The sequence below is a fragment of the Manis javanica genome, chromosome 9, assembly GCF_040802235.1.
Source record: "Manis javanica isolate MJ-LG chromosome 9, MJ_LKY, whole genome shotgun sequence".
Classification (NCBI taxonomy): Eukaryota; Metazoa; Chordata; class Mammalia; order Pholidota; family Manidae; genus Manis; species Manis javanica.
The window spans coordinates 25643203-25665282 of NC_133164.1; the positions used below are offsets into that span (position 1 = coordinate 25643203).

The window sequence follows — 22080 nt, forward strand, 5'->3', positions numbered from 1 at the left end:
CGGAACTAATTATCCTAGGGCGTCTTCATAGGTTATGTCAACATCATCCGGGCAGGTTGATCCTTTGCAGAGAATATACATGGAGGTAGGGAGCACACCTATAAACAAGACTCCTGTGAGTCATTTTAGTTATTCATTTATTTGCTTATTTTAATAAGGGATTAATTTCCTACAAATATAAATAGTCCAATGTATTTATTTATTCTGCTTATTCTTCGGCACAGTGTCCCAGAAAGAGCATGGGCTTTGAAGTCTTCAATACCCTATTTTGATCCCCTGCTCTGTCAGAAGAAAACCATGTGACCCTGGGTGAGTGTCTTAACCTCTCTGAGTTTCTTCATCCTTATTGAAGGGAAAACTAATGTTTACCTCTCAAGTGTTATGAGTTCATTGTAAGATAAATTATGTGCATTTCTAAGCAAGCACCTAACTCATGGTGGGGGGTTGATAAGTGTTAGTTCCTTCCTATCTCCAGTTCTCTTTTCATCTCCCAATAGTGTCAATCTTTGACTTGATAGCCTGTGTTATCTCCTGACACCCACAATTTTGGCATTTCAGCTTTAGATTTGTAGTTGACAAGACACACCAGCTGGGTAGGTGGCTTTTAGTTCTCTTCCTGCTATAGCAGCGTCTCATCCTGCTGAAGAGACACATTGCAGGAGGAGACACATTTCTGGGAAAGAGAGATTTCTCAGAGTGACCAGCATTTCCCTGAGCTGCTCAGGTATCAGGGAGGCAACCCTACTATACTCGGGGTGGATCCTGCTTTTGAGACACTAGGACATTAGCATTAGCTGAGGCATAATCACATGGTAAAGCCTCTTTAAGCGCAAGCAAACCTGATGCCCTACACAGTCTCTGCAAAATCTAATCAATGGGAGCCCTTCCCTTTCTGGATGTAATTCCACTGTTTTGTCCTTAGAAAACAAATTTAGCCTCTCTGATAGTGTGTCCTCCTACACCAGGTGACAGGACCTTGCCTTAGACTGTAAAAATGATCTCCCAGGGTCTAGTACAACAAGACCTGCCATATATGCAAAGCAATGGCAGCATGAGATCCTGAGCCTCCAGGTGGGCATACATTCATGCCAACCTAAAATGAACTGGCTTCTCTGTTCCTTTACAGCCTCCCACACACCTTGCTCCTGCTGTCTTTAGTGCAGTCTGTCCAAATAATGTGAACAAAGGGAGTAACCAGATAACCACACTTCTTAGACTGTATCCTATCCGTAGGTCATTATAGTGCTTGTATTATCTCAGATTTGCTTCTCCCTCCCTCTCTCTCTTCTCTGTCTCTATCAACTCTAGAAATTTGAATCTTCTGAGTATAAATTGCTCATTGAAAGATAATGATAAGGATGCTTTGTGGCAGAGAAACTTGAAGTTTAGTGAAGCAGTTCAGCAAAGATATATCTTACATATAAAATTCCAAGACAACACACACACTAAGAAAGGGTGCTGTACTATACTACAAAGCTATAGTCATCAGAACAGTATGGTACTGGCCCCAAAACAAACACACAGCTCAATGGAACAGAACTGAGAGTCCAGAAATAACCCCACACTTACATGGTCAATTAATACATGACAAAGAAGGCAAGAATATACAATGGGGAAAAGATGGTCTCTTCAGCAAATGGTGTTGGGAAACTACAGTTCCATGAAAGAGAATGAAACTGGACCACTGTCCTACACCATTCATAAAAATAAACTCATGATGGACTAAAGACTTAAATATGAGACCTGAAACCATAAAACTTCTGAAAGAAAACACAGGCAATAAACTCTTGAACATCAGCATTAATAGTTTTTTGGGATCTGTCTCTCCAGGTAAGGGAAACAAAAGCAAAAATTATCAAGTGGGACTATATCAATCTAAAAATTTCAGCACAACAAAGGAAACCATCAACAAAACAAAAAAGCAACCTAGTGAATGGGAGAAGATATTTGCAAATGATTTATTTGAGAAAGGATTACTATCAAAAACATATAAAGAACTCATACAATCTAACACACAAAAAAACCAAACTGATTAAAAAATTGGCAGAGAACCTGTATAGACATTTTCCCAAAGAAGACATGCAGATGGCCAATATATACATGAGAAAAAAAAATAACTTAACATCAATAGTCATCAGGGAAATGCATATCAAAAACACAATGAGATATCACAGCACACCAGTCAGAATGGCCACTATCCAAAAGACAAGAAATAACAAGTGTTGGCAAGGCTGTGGAGAAAAAAGAACCTCATACACTTTTAGTGGGAATGTAAACTGGTACAGCCACTATGGAAAATTCCTCAGAAAAATAAAAATAGAAATATGGAGATGTCTCAAAAAAATAAAAATAGAAATACCATACAACCCAGTAATTCTACTGGGAATTTACCCAAAGAAAACAAAATCACTAATTTGAAAAAATATATGCCCCCCAATGTTTACTGAAGTATTATTTACAATAACCAAGATATGGAAGTACCCTAAGTGTCCATGGATTGATAAATGGATAAAAAAGATCTTCTACATATATACAATGGGATATAACTTGGCCATAATAAAAGAACAAAATTTTGCCATTTACAACACTAGGATGGACCTAAGGAATATGCTAAGTAAGTCAGACAGAGAAAGACAAATATCATATGATTTCACTTATATGTGGGATCCAAAAAACAAAACAAACAAATAAACAAATAGACTTTTAAACATTGAGAACAAACTAGTGGTTGGTGATAGAGGATGGTATCAGGCAATGGGAAAAATAGGTGAAAGGAATGAAGAGGTACTAACTTCAATTGTAAAATAAGTAAGTCGTAGGGATGAAAACTAGCATAGAGAAAAGTCAATAATATTATAATAACTTTGTATGGTGACACGTGATAACTGCACTCATAGTGGTGAGCATTTCACAATGTGTATAACTGTTGAATCATTATGTTGCACACCTGAAACAAATATAATATTGTATGTCAACTATACTTTAATTTAAAAAATCCCTAGAAATTAAAAAAAGAAAGGGTGCTTTGTAAATCTATTTTTTAATTGTTTGATTGTTGAAAGAAATGCTTTGTTCATCTTGCTAGTAAATTATAGACTGCAAAGAATCGGCACACGTGCTTTGCACTTTGGTGGCGAGGCTATCATGCTACACATGGCTCCTGGAGGGAGTTTTCATAAGTGAGCAAATGTGGAATAAATGGAGCAACAGTGAGGAGAACTGGATTCTGAGCCCAATCTTGTCATTAACTTGTATAACAGCAGGCAGGCCATTTAGTCCATTTTTGCCTCCTGTGAAGTAGGAGAATTGGATTAATACTATATGGTCACTAAAATCCTTTACAGAAATAATGGGTTCTGATTTTAGAACCTGGTCATTAGCTAAACTATTGCATTGTTTTCCTAGCCAGTCAGGAAGAAGCAATTCTCCTTGAATTTCTTTAATCACCCCTACTATCACCAAAGTGCACTCCAACACAGAGTGGCCACATATCCTATGGAGTCCATCACACACACACACACACACACACACATATATACCATAAAAAGGATAAAGTCTGGCTGATTGTCAATTTAAAGGACATCTGCTCAAATGAATAGCTCTTGCTTAGAGAATAAATTTGTTGCAGATAAAATGTTACTCTTACTTGAAAGTGGTAATTTTCAAGAGGTAACAAAATTGTTTTTCTTATCAGTAAGTGGTGTCTTGCTTTTATCGAAACAATATTTCCAACCAGACTTCCTCTTTTAACCTGACACAATCTAGAGGAATTAGTTTCCAAAGTGGGGTGGGGGCTCCCCAGAGGTGTGGATAGTGAACCACTGGAGTATAGGAAGAGCATACCTATTTTTTACTTTAAAAATAATTAAAACAGGTCTTTCTTAACATTTAATATAGGGATATACATTCGTGACTTCAAAGGTCTCATCCAAGTGTCCCACATCATTTCCTGTGTAGTGAACAGGATCCTGACGGAGAGTGGAGAGGCCCATATGGATCTCTCATTAGGACATTGCCTTTTGCACAGACCAACATTGGACTATTATCTGGGTTTAGCGCATTTGCCCATTATATTATCTAGTTTAAACCAACCTAACCTAATACTCAAAGCTTAAACAAAGGCTTAAAATTTTAATTTGAACAATGCAAGCACAAGTAAGCAATAAGAAAATGACAGCTTAATTTTCTACTGCAAGTCCAAATTCTTCATTGGTTAAGATACAAGGAAAAACAATGAGTCTAAGAGGTATTTGGGGGAAAAAAAAAAGAGTTTGTAAAATAGGACATATATTCACTAGCATTAGCAATGAAATCCACCTCAAGTGTTTATTTTATATTATAGTACTTGTGATATATCTTCAACATTTCTAGCTATCAAACCAATTATCCATATTAACTGAACCTAACCTAGAATCAAATTTTTAAATAACTATCATTAAACATTAAATTTAAAATTAATATATTCAGAGACAGTTTTATTTGTAGTAAAAGCAAATTTATTTTCATACTGTTAACACAATAAAGGATTAATTTAAAGCATTTGTTATTCTATTTTTATCAAATCTTTTTAATTTTTATTTTTGCTATATTTTATTATATGTACATTAATATAGCAATGTACATAGTACACTGTGTTACTGATGGGTTCATGAACAAATATGTTTGGTTATCACTGGGAGAAAAGTTTCCAACATGACTTGGAGGAGGCCTTCTTTACTCTCTATGGGACTTGAGGAAAATGTCTCAGGTTTCTCATTTGTACAATGGGGATAATAATAGTAATTAATACATACAATTTTTGTGAGGATTAGATATGTACATATATATGTGTGCTTGTGTTTGTTGGGAATATTTTAAAAAGTGCTTGTCAAATGATGTTGGTGTATTATGTATTCATTCATTCATATTGTTACTGCAACTTCTCCCAAACTTTTTTTTTCCAATATATTTCTCAGGAGAAGTGTCTGTATATATTTGAGCAATGCTAAATACTTTTCTTTTCTTGGAGAATTACAAACCAAATCACTCTGTTAATAGTTTTGAGACTTCCTGAAGTGAAAGAACCTATTTAATTTAATTAATTTTTCAGATGTATTTGATCCCAGAAGCTTTTTGTTTTTAAAGAAACTATTTGAATATATCTCAGAACACAGTTTAGAAAACTGCCTTTATGACTATTTACATCACATCTTAATATTGTTCTGTTACCTGTGTGTCATGAGTACTGAAGTTCAATCTGGTTGATACAAATCTAAAGTGTCTAGGTCCGTGCCCAGAAAAAAACAATTTACATGACATCTGATTCTCATCATAGCCCCTGTCCTTACTGTAGTGTTTCACTGAAGTCAAAAAGATGCAGGACAACTCATTCAAATAATAATAGAACAGTGGATACCTCAATTAAAAAAGAAAGAAAGAAAACACACACACATACAAAAATAACACAGTGATTTCATTAGGGAGGTGAACGGGGGCTTTTAATCCCACTGGACTCAAATATTTAGGCTGTTAAAGTAAATGAACTTAAACATCCCTTGACCTCTCTTTTATAGAACATGAATCACTTATGAACTTTACTGAGTACAAATTTAGCAACAGTCTTTCCAGGGAGAGTTTGCAAAGTACAGTCCACTGTTGTTAACTTGCTCAGAAGAATGAGTTTCCATTTCCTTCAGTGATGTTTCAGGTTAAACTCAGTCCAGCAGAATCCCTGCTCCCCTTCCCTCATGAGGGAGTCACATTTCCTTCCAATCTCCTGTAAAAACTTTTCTAAACAACTGTTGACATTAGCTAGCAAAACTTCTAACCCTTCTTGCAAAAAGCAAAGGACATGGAGATGCTTTTGCATACCCTTTAGAAAAGTGTTATTGAAATATTTCCATGTTCTTTTTATTCTTCTTTTGTGTGTTTGCTTTTTTGATAACTATTCCTATATTTCCCTGGAAATCACAATGAAAAGCATTTCAGTGTTAGCATTTCTGATAAAGAAAATATGTGTAATATATTAAATGAAAAGCACAATATAATGCAAGAACCTTTTTAAATTGCTCTAAGAAAACTTAACAGTCTTGAATAAATGGAACAATTTCCAGGAATAACGATTCTTGGGGTGTTTTTCTCTCCTTTAAAAAATAAAATAGAGCATAAAAATATGTTTCATAAATCACTGAGATGTGTAAATAAAGGAAGCTGTGTAACTTCCTACATTAGAAAAAATCTTTTTTAAATTTATCTATTTGTAAGAACAAATACAGCGTATCTGACATATAAATAATTATAGTCACAAATAATTTATTCTTCAGAGTGGTAAACTTTTGAACGATTTCCAAATTTTTAACACTGTAAATAATATAATCTAAGACTGTTCTTTAAGTTATAGTGATGATGAAAGATATTTTTCTTCTGAAATGCTGTCATAACTAGTTTATAAATTTGCTCAAGTTAGAAGCCAGGTATTTCATAATTAGATGATTAATGAGTCTGTTTCTTTAGTTCATGGGTCAGATAGGGGTCTGTTAAAGATTTCCTAGGGTTTCTGAAAAAGAAAATACATCCTTCCACCTCCTTTTCTGCCTAAGAAAGCCTAAGACACCCCTCTGTGGGTCCCTAACAGAGTGGTCATTTGGAGATCTGGCCTGGAAAGGGTCACAGCCTCTTTTCCCGTGAGAGCCTTCTATAAGCTTTCTTCCTGAAATACAGAACTGATCACGTAACTCTCCTGCTCAAAATTCGTCTGTGCCCACACATATCCTCTCCAAGCGGACCCTTTCATTTATCCAGCTCTACCAACTGCTGCTGTTTTTTCCCTTCCCACCCCAGCTTTACCCTTCCTGTGTCCACTCTAAGTCCCTGAAATGACATTCATCACTCTGTTTTTCAAACTTTTTTCTCTGCCTGGAATTCCCTTCTTCTACTCTCCCATCTGCTCCTTTAAATTCCATCATGAATCCCACCTCCTGCAAGATGCTTTTCCTGATGCCCTCAGTCAGAATTAAACTCTGCCTTCCTCAAACTCTCACAACACCCATTTTGACCATTGGTATACCTTGGATTTTTCCAGAAGTCTAGCCTGTCTCCTTACCTCCTCTTATGACAGATTCTCCCCCTGGGTCATCTATCCCTGTGGTATTAGCTATTATGGAAATAACTGATACCAAAATTTCTATCTTCAGCATAAATCAATCCTCTGAGCATTCCACTAAAACCTGCTTGTTGGTCTGTATGCCTTGTATTGGGTGCTATTATCATTATTTGCCTAGTCACGTGAGCTATATTCAGAATCACCTTTGACACATGAATTTTCCTTATCCTTCACATGCAATAGGTGTCCAGGCCAACTTAATCTTGCAAATGGCTCTAGCATCTGCTCCCTTTATTCATCCCCATGGTCAGTGCTTGACACCAGACTTTGCTCATTTCTTGCCTGGACTATTGCCCTGGAGGCCCCAGCTTGTTTTCTCTTTCTAGTTAGCCTGAGTCTGTTTTCATTTACTGCCAGTTTTCTTCCTAGAACTGCACTATCAATGAGAATGTGATTTCCAAAGTCAGATAGAGCTGAAGATCTGCATCGGCAACTAAGTGTATGTCCTTGGAAAATACACATCATCTCTTTAAGTTTCAGTTTCTTCAAGGGCCAATGAAATAAAAATAGTACCTACCTCAGAGGATTTGTGTGATAACTAAACAATACACTGCACATGAAGCTTTCAGGACAACACTCATTCTACAAAAATACTCTATCAAAAACCTTCAGATAGGAGCTCCTATTATACTATTAGTATCATCATTCTTACCATCATATTGGCTAGCCCCTTGGTGTTAAAAGGGTGAATAATTGTTACTAAATAAAAACGGTCTTTGTTAAATAAATAAACTCTAACAAAAAGCAGTTAGATTGCATATCAATGCCTGCAATTTGGAACATTTGATCTCAGGGCTCATTGCAACCACTCTATTCCACTATTTACTCCTTTGTCCATGGTGTTTTAATGTGTTGTTAGGTCTCTCCCAGCAGGCTGCTACATGAGCCTCTCTCAGCTGTACTGCAGGACAGCTGCTCCTATGGCCTCCAAAGTAAATTCAACATATGTCAACAACTTTGTCTTTTAGGGCTCATCAATTCAAATATAAATTCCATATTTGAAGAAATAAATCCAATCCTTTTGCTGTAATGAGGCAAAGGGCACTCAGAGTGTTAAATGTGTATTAAACGCTCTATTGCTTTAAAAATTGAAGCTCCTTATTACCCTATCCAAAAATTCAAGACATTCATGATCTGGCTTCAGTGCACATTTCCATATTTATCTCTCCCCACTACTCCCATTCCCCTCCATGGTGCAAACACACTACTCCATGTCAGCTATATCTGTAAGATCATATAATTTAATGTCTTTCCTTAAGGGCCTTATTAACTCAGAATCCTCTTCTTGCCTTGCTTTGCCTAGTAATTCATTGTCTTATTCTCTTAGTCCATTTTAAATGTTAGCCCTGTGGTAAAACCACTCCAGTGACTGACTTCCCTACCCATCCACAACTTTCTTTTGGGTGCCCACACAGCATTTTATTTATCACATAGATGATAAGTCACATTATAGTGTAGTTACCTGTATATATCTGAGTTTCCTGCTTAGATTATTAGCTTCTTGGGGATAACTAGTCTTTGTACAAATAATAATATATAGTAGGGATGCTAGCATAGCACCTTGTATATAGATACTGACTGCATTTTTGTTGAATAGAATAATGCTATAGTGATGTTTAGAAACTGACCTTTACTGAAACTACTTCCCAGCTAGTTTTCCCAACTAGATTGTCAGTTACCAGATGGCAAAGACCATGTCTCATTCTTCTTTATATCTCTCAGAGAGTCTACTGTAGAAATTTGACCATAGTAAGGGATCAGTTTAATTGGACTAGTGCCTTTATAACAAACCAAAGTACTCCTGTTTTGACACTTTGGGTTATCGAAAATTTGAACAGAAAAATGGGTATACCCAAAGCGGGAGGTAGAAAATAAAGGAGGTGAGTGAAGTGCCTGGTTTCACGCTCCAATAACTTGTACAGAGATGAGGAAGCTCTTGGTCCCATCTGGCGCAGTCAGTATATTTCCTTTTTTTGATTGTCCAACACATCTAACACATGTGCTAGGCCTCGTGAAGGAAATAGGCACAATCTATCTTTCCTCTCCTCACCAAGGAATATGCCTTCAAAAGCCTCTGCATTTTTATTTCCTCATCAGGTATGTAAGTTAACAATTCAGTCTTATGATCCACAAGGGATTTCAAAGTGGTTTCATTCAATTTAATACAGGCATAGAGGGACACCAGTGGTGCTGCAAGCAAAGAGCACGATTTTCAGTGAGTTATGGTTGTTTATTAAACAGTCTGCAAATCTGGATGAAACTATGCTCTTCTAAGAAATTGTGAATTAGCAAGATTTATTCAAGATTTTACAGAGGAGGTGACATTGAATAAAGACCCATTGGAAGTGAAGGAAAATATCGTGCACAGATCACAGGGGGTCAAGGGCAGAAGCATGGAGACCAGTTGGGAAGCTATTGCAATAACACAAGGAAGAGTTAGAAGTGGTTTGAGATGCAGTGGTCACAGCAGAAGTATCAGAATGATCCAATTCTATTTCAGAGGTTGAGTTGGTGAGATTTCCTGATGGATTGGATGTGTGGTATGACAGAAAGAGGGGGAATGAAGATGTTTGGCCTTGCCAACTGAAAGCATAGAGGTACCTTGGGACAGAAGAAAACGTAGAGAGACAGAGTTGACAGGGTATTATTTGAAGTTAAATTTGGACATATGAAGATTGAGGTATCTACTAGATTCCATGAAGGGATATTGAGAAGGGAGTTGGACACGGACTCTTGTCCTTAAGAGGAAAGGAGTCATTGGCATAGTGATTGCATTTAAAGTCATGAGATTGGATAAATGCCTGAGGATGAAGAGTCCTAGGTGATATTCTATTGTTTACTGGTGGAGATGAGGAGAAAGAACTAATAAAAGAGATTTGAGAAGCAGACAGAGATATAGGAGAAAAACTAGACAGTGTGGTGTTTGAGAAGGAAATTATTTCATGGAAGGAATAATCTATTGGGTCAAATAGATTGCAGATGGAACAAATAAAATGAATTGACCATTGGATTCGGCAGTGCATTGGCTACTAATGATGCTAATTGGAGAAGTTTCTGGAAGAGTGTTGGGGTTAAACAGGACATTGGAATAAATAAATTGGAAACCAGGGTCTTAAATAAAAAAGGAAGGAAAAAAATGGGTTGGTAACCAGAGGGGGAATTGGAGAAAGATTTTTAATACAAGAGAAATGATAGTTTAACATAGGGCACATGATACTGAAAATGATCTGGTAGAGAGGAGAAATTATTGAAGCAGGACAAAGGAGTTCTTGATCACTGTCCATAAGCAGTGAGGGATTTAGAAAACAAGAAAAAGGCTGGCCTTAGCTGGGTGCATGGACAGATCATTCATAGAATTGGGAGAAAAGATAAAAATAATGGAGCCAAACACAGGTTAAGTATGTAGTTTATGGGAATTATGGAAGTCCCTGCTTACTCTTTTTTTTCAGTGAAATATGAAGCAAATTACCAGCTCACCATGAGGTCAGGGAAGCAGTCTGTTTGAAGAGAAGGAAAAGTTATTAAATGATCATCTCATCTTCTAGGAAACAGAGATGACATTGCTGGGCAGCACTTAGTCTGCTGCCTGTTAGTGATCTACACTATGTGAGACTAGTTGGCAAGGATATATATTTTTCTCCAGCTCTGTCCAGATGTGCTGGTGCAGGAAAACAATAGGTAGAGGTATGTATTTAACCATGTTTGTGATTTAGTCAGATGAGCACCAAAATTGAGAGGGGGCAAAGGAATAAATGGTGTATACAAGGGGGTGATTATAATGATTATCCATGAATTTAAGCTGAGTGAGGAGGAGAATGATGAGATACATTAAAGTTGGCCACAAATTCTTTGCTACTTTGTCCATGGAGAGTTGGAGTTTAACCCTTTCCCCATAGACCTGGGCTGGCATGAGTGATTTGTTTTAAGTAACAAAATGAGGTAGAGGTAGAATCCTAGGACTTCTGACAGTCCCAGGGGAACCTCTAACCTGTAGTCAGCAACAACTGACTTGGATGTCCAACTCAGTTGAATCCTAAGGTCACTGAAGTCCTAGGCTACCTATGTCTGCAACTGCATCGGAGACCATGAATGAAAACTGCCCAGCTGAGCCAAATCAAAGCACAGAAACTTGAACATAACTGCTGTTTCAAGCCACAAAAATTAGGTCTAGTGGGAAAGCAGTGGGATCCAAGGACGGTTTATCCATGTGGAGGTGGAAGGATTGCTGAGGTTGGAGCAGTGGAGGGAGCAAGTTGGAAAGACGGTAGCCTGAGAGTTGAATGTATGAAACGTGGAGGGTTTTAATTATTGGTAATGACAAGGTCTAGAGCAGCATGAACCACAGAAATGAAATGCCAGCCACATAGGAAATAGAAAATTTTAGAGTAGCCACATTAAAAAAAGTAAAAAAAAAAACAGTGAAATTAATTTTACTAATATATTTAATTTAATACGTCAAAGGTATTATGTCAATATGTATCAAAATTCAAGTTACTAATTTATTAATGTGATAGCTTATTCTTTTTTTATACTACGTCACTGAAATCTGGTACGTATTGGCCCTTACAACACATCTGAATTTGGGCTAGCCACATCTCAAATGTTGAGTAGCCATATGTGGCTGGTGGCTACTGTTTTGGGCAGTGCAAGTCTAGAGTAAGATCTTGGGGATCACCTGGTTGGAGTAGGGTGGAAACCAAAGTGTTTGGAAGAAAGGTTATCAAACAAATGGAAAGCCAGGGCATTGCATTATGCTCACCCACACTTAGGAAAGAAATACTGTTGGAGAGAATGGGATGTGAGTATCCTATTTACAACAGCAACAAAAAATTGGATATTAACTTAAAAATATATAAAACACATTTAAAAAACTAGAAAACTATATAAAAGTATTATAAAGGTAGATTTTTAGAAAATGAAAAATGAACCATATTTATGAATAAGAGGCCTAAATATTTTAAAAGATATGTTTTTTTCATATTTGTCAATTTCTTTCCATTACAATGGAAATGTCATTTTGTTAGAGCTTTGTGCATTAATCCTAATAGGTATACAAAATTTACAAAGCAAAAAAAGTTTCGGAACAGCCTGTAAGGAGAGGGATTTGATTTACCAGATATAAATTTATGCTCTTTAAGAAAGGTAATTAACTTGGCTGATCCTAGTGCAGGAATAAAGGAAAAGTTCACCAAAACACAATAGAATTCAGAGAAAACTCTTGCATGTATGAGTATTTATACTGTATGTAGGGGAGGAAAAAACATTTTCCTTTACCCTTTTATGTTCAATAGCCACAGCAAATAAATCTGACAAAAGACAGAGTAATGGGAGAAAAGGTATACAAATTTTACTTAATGTTAATATTTTAATTAATATATTCATGGAGGCTTCATAGGAAAGAAGCAAAACCCCAAAGGGTGGTTAGACCCAGGGTCTTATGTACCTTTTTAATAAAGGGGAATACATTTTTGGAGAAGTGACAAGACAAAGGACAAGGAGTTTGAAACTTCCAGGGGTGAACAATTATGGGAGGGTAAATACATGAGGGTAACTAATGGATAAGGGTTATTTTAATGAGGTCTATTTGTGCAGACCCACTGGAGTGCCTACTTCCTGTCTCCAGTTAGCATTGCTTCCTCCTCCTGGTTTGGGGAAAAGGAGGGGGTAAACCTTCACAAAGGGAAATAGATGCCCGACTTTTAGGAAGCTAGAGGGAAAGCAGAGAGCTTTTTCTGTTTGCTGCTTTTAAAATGCTTCAGCTCAAAACAATCCTTTTGCCAAAATGGCATATTTTGGGATGGCATATTCTGATCCCTTTGATATAACAGAGATAGCATATAAAAAACAAAGAGGAAATGATTAATTGTTCAATAAGTGGCTTTGGGTTTATTGATAAATGTTTTGAAAAAAAAAGTTCACTCCCTTTAAAGTACAAATATACTAAAAAAGAATTAATGGTCAAATATATAAATAATAAAAACAGAAATAATAAAAACAACTAAAGAAATATAAAAGAAATTTTCTTTTAATTAAAAAAAGATGTTCCTTAAATTGACACCAAAGCTAGGAACTAAAATCTAAAATAGTGGCGAGTGGTTACATAGATTTTTTTTAAAATGTCTAAATTGCAAAGGCATAAACAAAGTTGAAAGAAAAAATTTGGATCTGTCTATCTACCTACCTGTCTACCTACCTACCTACCTACCTACCTATCTACCTACCTACCTACCTACCTATCTACCTATCTACCTACTTACCTACCTACCTACTTACCTACCTATCTACCTATCTATCTAGAGAGAAAGAGACATCCCTTAAGGAAACAGGAAAAAAGCTGAGTCAAATAATGCAAAATGAGTGCACAATATGAATAGGTAAGTGCAAAAAATATATAATTATGCAGTTGAAATATGGAAAGATGTTCAAGCTCATTAATAGTAAGTAAAAGAAAGAAAAATGTCACTTATCACCTAAAAATTTGCAAAGATTAAAAATACGATGATATCCATTGTTGATGAAAGGGAGGAAAGTCCACAATTACTGAAATGAAAATTGGTACAAACTTTCTAGAGGACTAATATGAAATATTGATAATGTAAAAAAAATATATATATATACACACCCTAATACTGTAAATACATTTAAGAAAATTACTTCAGGAATTATTAACAAATGTCCAAAGATTCATTTCTTAGGATGCCCAATGCCCATTTATAATAGCTACTATCAATCTAAATTATTATTGATATAAAATTCATAAATTGTGACACATTATGTAATGAGAAGTGATTCATTGCATGCACCAGTTAAAAAGGTCCTATGTGCCTATATAATCAGATATGAAAAAATACCCAAAGTATATTAAGTGCAAAAAGCAGATATGCATAGTCTGTATTTGAAATCTCATTCTTGGAAATGTGTTTGTATTTGTACTCATGTTTAAGTGTGTGTGTGTTTATGTTTATTTAGGGCAGAAATATGCCAAATTGGTAACTGTAGTGATTTTGTCTAAGGTTAGAATATACAGGACTTACACTTTATATTTTATATACTGCTGAATCATTTACTGTGAATACTTTCATGTTTAGTTTTCATCTTTATCGACTAATTTTCTACCCTATTGCCTCTGTATTCACCATGATTCTACAAGATTTCTTTAAAAATGTACAAAATTAAACAAACAAGAAACAAAACAAGGGGAAGAGGAGAAACTTCACACCTCCAATCCCAATGTCAACATAAGGAGAAGGACACGTTGATGGGGCTTTGTAGTAAAATCCCCTGACAAATGATAATTTTCAGAGGATGTCTTGGAACTGATTAATAATTGTCTCCTAGATCTTATACTTGGATTTCACTATTGAAAGTTTTCAGAGTGGAAACTTATCAGCATTACCTGAATGTGAAATCAAAGCTGATGAATAAATACCTTTCTGTTGTCTATAGGGAACAGAGGGGACTGGTGTATGCATGTTAAATAAGAAAAATTTAACTGAAAATTAAAGATCAAATTGGTTTTATTCAACAATACATTAATCAGTCAGGATTCCATCTGAGCTCCACTGAGCTGTGGAAAAGGGTTTTAAAGGCAGAAAGGGGTCTGAAAAAGGAAATTATTAGGAAAGAATGTATTGTTTCAAGTAAAGTCACTTAACTAAAGAGAACAGAAAGGGTCTGTTGAGTGGGTTATATCACTAGCACAGGTAATTCCATATTGACTGGTTAAAGGCTACATTTCTGGAGGTTGAAACTGCCATTAGGTTACATATTAAGTCTTGCTTTGCACACATGGGGTTTAGCACAAGTGACTCCATTTTGGGTTTGCTGTCTTCTTTTTTAACATGTGGTACTCTTATATTGCTAAATATTTTTTAAGTATTACTATTGTAAGCAATACTTTTCAAGACACCAAGAAAAGAAACACTATTTTTGTCCCCTCTCAAAATTACTTGTATCTAGAGAAATAAGAGGAAAAGGGTGTGGGGTAAATGACAGAATTTCCAGAATCTCCTGTTTGGCCTTAGGCGATTTACATATCAATAGGTGTTCACCACTGCAGAGCCTCCTGTTGATCTGGGGCAAGGGGTGGAGAGAAAATGGCCATTCTCTGCTCCCTTCCATTCCTGGTACATAATTGGTCTGGCTGTTACCAGTCACTAGGGACCAGCCCTTGAGGTCCCTCCTGGAAGGGGTGGGCAGGGAGGGGGGTGCACACCATGGCTGCAGGGGATGGGCACAGAGTGGGGTTTGCTAGTGGGGACTGGGGAGAAAAGACTTGTGGAACAGGGTGCTGCAGCCAGAAGGGATGGCAGTGCAGGGCCTGGCTAACCAATGAGTAAACTGTGAGCAACAAAAACTTTCTCCCAACCTGCCCTTCCCCTTGTTCTCCTTCAGTTTCACCACATGCACAGGGAATTTGCTCCAGGAGGGGAACCCCCCTACTCCTGGATCTACAAAGGGGAACAAGATATGGATTGGCTTTACTTAGGAATGTCATTGCAAAATAAAACAAAGTATCAGAATTTTCTGTGGTCCCAGTTCAATTCAATGGAAATATCATGAATATAATGCCATAAATAGATCATTGCATGCATGTCCACCACATCCCCCAAAATATGTCCATTTCTTAGACACCCCCTCAATACCATCATATAAATGACCATTTCGGATATAAATGACCATTTTGGATTTACAAACCCTTTCTCTGCTTCAGTGACACGTATTTTCTTACCACTGAGATGGCATCATGTTTAAACATTAAGACTTTAGTTTGAGAACATGTATGCACATTGCCGGTTGCTTTGCCTACAGAATTGCTTTCAGCCTATTCAGAGCTTCAGCCATCTAGGAAAAGACTTGCTTGGCTGTCAATCTCATAATTACTACACAAGGCTGTGGCAAGCCTGTGCCATTGATTGTTAGATAAGGTAGACACCTTTAGAAAATAAGATGCAAACTGCCAGCCAAACTCAAAACTCAAGCCCCGCATAAATGCAGTAAAACATGATTTGCACTGAGCTGAAAGTAGTGACCAAAGAGAAAAAAGCAAATACATTACTCAGCTAATGTGGATCTCTCTTTTTTTAAAAAATAAAAAGTCTGCTAGTAAACTATTCAAAATCACAGGCATAGGTTTTTGTTCAACATGGGTCCTGGGAAACCAAGGTCTAATTTTATCCTTACACCTTATAAAAGGAAACTCGAGAACCCCGGGCACTCTCGATTGCAAAGCTCTATTATTTGCTCAGGGGTAGTGTCTAGAAGGCAAAGAGTTAAAGACGTCACTTTAAATGACAAAAGCTAAACACTTTACCCCACTTTCAGTCTCTCATCTATTCATCCTTTTCATTGTGAACAGTTCAGCTTTCTAAGCTCTTCAGCTACCTGCCCCTAATTTGTATTCCCAGGGAGAGGCCTGGCTGGTTATTTTGCATTTGTGCACTAATATTTATGAGCTTCCTTCTCTGGGGGAGGGGAGAGAAGGAACCGCAGAGCTGGAGTCGGGGGTGGGAGGGAAGGTGCTGGGTTTGCCGAGGAAGTCCTGCTGAATTTTAACTTTGAACACCTCTCACAGAGCTCCTAATAAAGCCTTCCTGATTTTGAGAAATAGGACACCTTGCTAAAACTCCTGTGTATACATGCATTTGAGCCAAATAGGTTAGCCGAAAGTAGAATGTGGATTTAGGGAAATATTTTAGTTATTGTAACAATACCTGAAGAACAATAATGTGCAAGACTTTCAAAGCATATGATTGTCTCAGGAGAGTGCTTTCAAATCACGGAAGAGATTTACTGCTTTTGAGGGTTGAGGGGAGGAAAGAAGAAAATGATACATATTTTACCAAAATAGAGGGAGAGTATTTTTTTCTCCATTATTAACAGAAGTGGAAAACAAAATATTCACAGAAAAACATCTTAATTAAGATAATCATATGAGACACCTTCGCCATTTACAAATACTAATGCCCTGATTTTTTACCATGATTCAACATAAGAAGAAATTTAAGATTCGGTCCTGATAAGATCTTCTTGGAGAATGCAAAGGAATCTTGGGGGAAAAAATTCATTCATATTCATATCAGGAATTAGTGAATGAGATCTGAAGTAAAAGATCAGAAATCAGAGATCAATGGTCAAACTGCATAGCACAGGCCCCTCACACATTCATACTGTAACTTGGCATGTCATTGAACTCTATGTCGCAGTTCTTATATTTCTAAAATTAGGCAAACTCTAAAAGACAAAAGAATAAAAATGCTAAAAACAACAACAAAAAGATTTAAATAGCTTTAAAAATATCAAAAAGGGGATAACCGTCTTCCTTCTAATAGTGCAAATAGTTACTGGTTTATTTACTCCCATTTCTTTGCAATTAACATCGTAATATCTGCCCTCCCATGCTGTTTATTTTCATTCTCGGAACAGGTTTAATGGACCCATCTTGCAATACCAGAGAACTGTAGACTACAAACACAGGAATTCCCAAGAAATGGAAACAAATAATGTTTAGGTCTAAAGTCTCCAGTCAACCTGACAAACATAGTCTTCAAGAACACCAGAAAAAAATGTGCTTCTTATCTGATCATTGTACTCTGCTCTGAGACTAGTCTAGACAATACTCTAAAACTGATTTTCCCTGTCAGATTCAATTAAAGGGTTTGGCATTTGGTCCTGTCTTTCATTTGGAAGACCAGAAAACTGGCCATTAATTTATTATTTACTTCATTATTAATTTATTTGTTACTTGTTAACACATTTTTGTACCAGGTACTGCATCAGGAAGATTGATACCTTTATGGCATTGCCATCAAGTAGGGAGACACACACATAGTACTACTGCAAAATGAGTAAAAACAGTATCTTCAGTGTGTGCAAGACACTATGGAAGTTAGGGGAACAGATAAGGAAAGAGCAAAACCAAAACAAATCTGGAGATGACAGAGAATGTTTGATTAAGAACATTTTGAACCTAGCTACCCAGACATTCCAGTGTGCAAGTACTGATTCCTAGGAATTCACAATCTCACCCCAGGAACAAAGGCATTAAAGGAGCTGGCAAAGATAGAGACTAGCTGTTTTCATTAAAATAATGTTAGATTTAATTTGTAAGTGACCATATTAGAGATAGTTTATATTACTGAGGTGCTTTCATGAAAATGAACTATTTCATTTTCCTATCATATTCCCTCGTCAGAGTTGAACCCACAAAATAAAAGTTTGTTCCCATCCACCTCTAGGACTCCTCCTAGAGAGAATACAGTTATCAGTGGGCTTATGGTAAATGATGTGGGTCCTCGGACTATGTGTTAAAGTTACTGCCCTTGAACTAGGAGAAAAACACTATGTGAATATTTTTAAGTAGGATTCAAGGTATTTTAATAAACAGAACAACCATGTCCAGTGATTTTTTTACCTGCCTTTCTATCCCCATAGCAAGGTTCCATCTTATATTGACTTTTGCTTAAATTATAATAGCCTTCCAGATACTCCTTCTTTTCATTTCTCTTTCCCACTGCAGTCTAGCCTTCTCACTGCTGCCCACTCCATCTTTAAAAATAACAAATACAACACCACTCCCCTCTTCACAAGCCTCAGCAGGATCCCTGCTGCCAATAAAATCAATCTCCGACCCTCTGCACTGATGAGGCCTTCCTAGCCTCACCTGCTGAAGCTCACACCTCTTTGAAGTTCACTTACAATCCCTTTCCTTACAGGACCGAAGATTTTGAATGGGTGCTTTTCCTTACTGAAAATTCTGCTTCCCATATTTTTACCTCCATCACATCACTTCTATGAGCCTTTTCTCAATCCCCTCATCCAATGTGGTTGTGGTTTCCCTGTGTTCACACATACTTTAAACACAATTCTATCAGAGAAATGATTTATAGTGTTGCAAGTACTTGCTTACATGAGTGAGATGAACACACACACACACACACACACACACTCACTATCTGGTCTTCGCCCAGGTTCCAGGAACAGAGATTTAAGAACCCTAGTGAATTCTGAGATAGAGGAGACTTTTGTTATTCATAACCCCTTTCACTATACCTGAACTTATGTTAATGAGGTGACTCAATGTAGCCCTTTAGATAGTTTAAAGGGAGGGATGGGCCACATCAGGAAGATCAAATTTGTGCTTAGAGGGTTAGAATTTACAGCTTACCCTCCAATTTCAGGGAGAGGAGAGGACTAGAGATTGAGTGCAGTGACTTGGCTGATGATTTAATCAACCACAGCTACCTAATGAAACCTTGATGAAAACTCTAGACATCCAAACTCGCAGAGCTTCCTGCCTGGTGAACACAGGGATGTGCTAAGTGAGTGGCATGGTTCTGCCATACTGTTTATTGCAGGGGCTGCGCTATTTCACATTTCCACTAGTAACATACAAGGGTTCCAGTTTCTCCGCATTCTTGTCAACACTTGTTATTATTATTATTTTTATTATAACCATCCTAGTAGGTGTGAAAAGGTATCTCACTGTGGTTTTCATTTGTATTCCCTAATGATGAGTGATTTAATCATCTTTTCAAGTGCTCATTGGCCATCTTTATATCTTCTTTGTTTATTCAAATTATTTGCCCATTTTTAAATTGGATTATCTTTTGTTGTTGAGTTGTAGTTTTTAAGTAGTCTAGGTATTAAGCCCTTAATAGATATGATTTATGAATATTTTTTACCTTTCTATGGGTAGTCTTTTCATCTTGCCATCTGTACATTTAAGAAATCAGTACCAAATACAAGAGCATAAAGATTTGTCCCAATGTTTTCTTCTAAGAGTTTTACAGTTTTAGTTTTTAAATTTAAGTCTCTAACTCTGATTCATTTTGAGTTAATTTTGCATATGGTATAAGGTAAAGATCCAACTTTGTTTTCTCTTTCTTTTTTTTTAAATTATTTTCCCAGTACCATTTTTTGAGGAGACTGCTCTTTCCCTTTTTAGTGCTCTTGGTATCACTGATGCAGTTAGTTGATTGATAAGAGAGTTAATTTCTGGATCCTCAATTCTATTCCATTGGTCTATACGGCTATCCTTATGTCATTACCACACTCTTTTGGTTACTGCAGCTTTGTAGTAAGTTTTAAAATTGGGAAAATTTTTAATTTGAGCCCTCTGAGTTTGTTCTTTCTCAAGATAGTTTTGGTTATTCTGGGCTTCTTGAAATTTTGTATGAAGTTTAGGATGGATCTTTCCATTTCTGAAAAAACACTATTGGGATTTTGATAGGTGTTACTTTGCATTTATTTATCTCTTTGGGTAATATTCTTATAATAGCAGCATAAGTCTTCCAGTCTATGAACACTTTCCATTATCTAGATCTTTAATTTCTTTTAGTAATACTTGTAGTTTTCAGTGTATTTGTCTTGATCCTTGGTTAAATTTATTCCTGAATATTTAATTCTTTTGATGCAATTGTATATGGATGTTAAAAATTTTCGTTTTTAGATTGTTCATTGCTTATGTATAAAAATGCAACTGATTTTTGCCCACTAATTTTGCATCCTTCAGCTTTGCTGAAATTGTTTATTAACTCTCTCTTTTTTTTTTTTTTTGGTAGATTCTCTAGATTTTCTAATCTAAGACTGAGTCATCTATGAAGAGAAATAGTTTTACTCTTTCCAATTTGCATGCCTTCCATTTATTTTTCTTGCCTGATTGCTGTTGGTGTGTACTTTTAAAAGTAATTGTTATGTATTCTTGATGAATTATACCTTTTACCAATATATAATGTCATTCTCTGGCTCAATCTTTTTTGATTTAAAGTCTATTTTGTCTGATAATAATATAGGCACCCTACTCTGATTACTATATGCATGGAATATTGTTTTCAGTTCTTTTACTTTCAACCTCTTTGAGTCTTTGCATCTAAAGTAAGTATCATAAATAGGATGAATCTTTTTTTTTTTAACAATCATTCTACCAATTTCTGCCTTTTAATTGGAGAGTTTAATCTACTTATGCTTAAAGTAATTGCTGATAAGGAAGGACTTACTTCAGCCATTTAATTATTTAGTTTCTGTATGTCATATATACATATATATACATATATATAGATATTATTTTTGTTCAATTCTTCCATTATGACGTTTTTATGCTTAGTTGATTTTTTGGTAATAGAATATTTTGATTTCTTTCCTTCATTTTCCATATTTATTAAAGTTATTTTATTAGTGATTACCTTGGATATTACAATTAACATCTTAAACTTGTAACAATCTATTTTGACTAATACCAGCTTAGTTTCAATAGTATGCAACACTTTGGCCTTATGATTCTCTGCCCACTCCCTTTACATTGTCATTGTTGCAGAGTACATGTTACCATATTGTGTGTCTATTAACATAGATTTATAATTACTGTTTTATGTATTTGCCTTTAATGTAAGTAAAACAACACAAACTTATATTTCCATATGTAGTTACCTTTACCAGTGTTCAATATTTTGTTATTTGGCTTCAAGTTACTGTCTGGTGTCTTGTGTCCCTTCATTCCAATCTGGAGCAGTTCTTTTAGGACAGGCCTACTGGTAACAAACTCCTTTAGTTTGTTTATCTGAAAATGTCTTAATTTCTCTTCTATTTTTGAGGGATAGTATTGCCAGATACAGAATTTTGGTTTACAGTTTTTCTTTCAGCACTTTATATATGTCATCCCACTTGCCTTATGGTCTACTTAATTTCTGATAGGAAATCAGCAATTATTTTTATTGAGGATCCCTTGCACATGGTGAGTCCTTCTCTCTTGATGCTTTCAAGATTCTCTTTTTGTCTTCGTCTTTTAACAGTTTGACTCTAATTGATGTCTCGATGTGGATCTTTCTGAGTTTATACTGTTGGGGGTTTGTTCATTTTTTTGGAAGCATAGATGAATGTCTTTCATCACATTTGGGATGTTTCAGACTTTATTTCTTCAAATATTTTTTCTTCCCTTTTTT

At 36.1% G+C, this 22080-nt stretch overlaps 1 long non-coding RNA gene across 1 annotated transcript; it reads left to right on the plus strand.

Annotated features, from left to right (window-relative positions):
- Positions 1-85: 85 nt before the first annotated feature.
- On the plus strand, positions 86-20851 carry LOC140843503 (uncharacterized). Its single transcript, XR_012121332.1, has 3 exons — positions 86-115; positions 225-309; positions 20704-20851. It is a non-coding gene; the product is annotated as an uncharacterized lncRNA (long non-coding RNA).
- The last annotated feature ends 1229 nt before the right edge of the window (positions 20852-22080 follow it).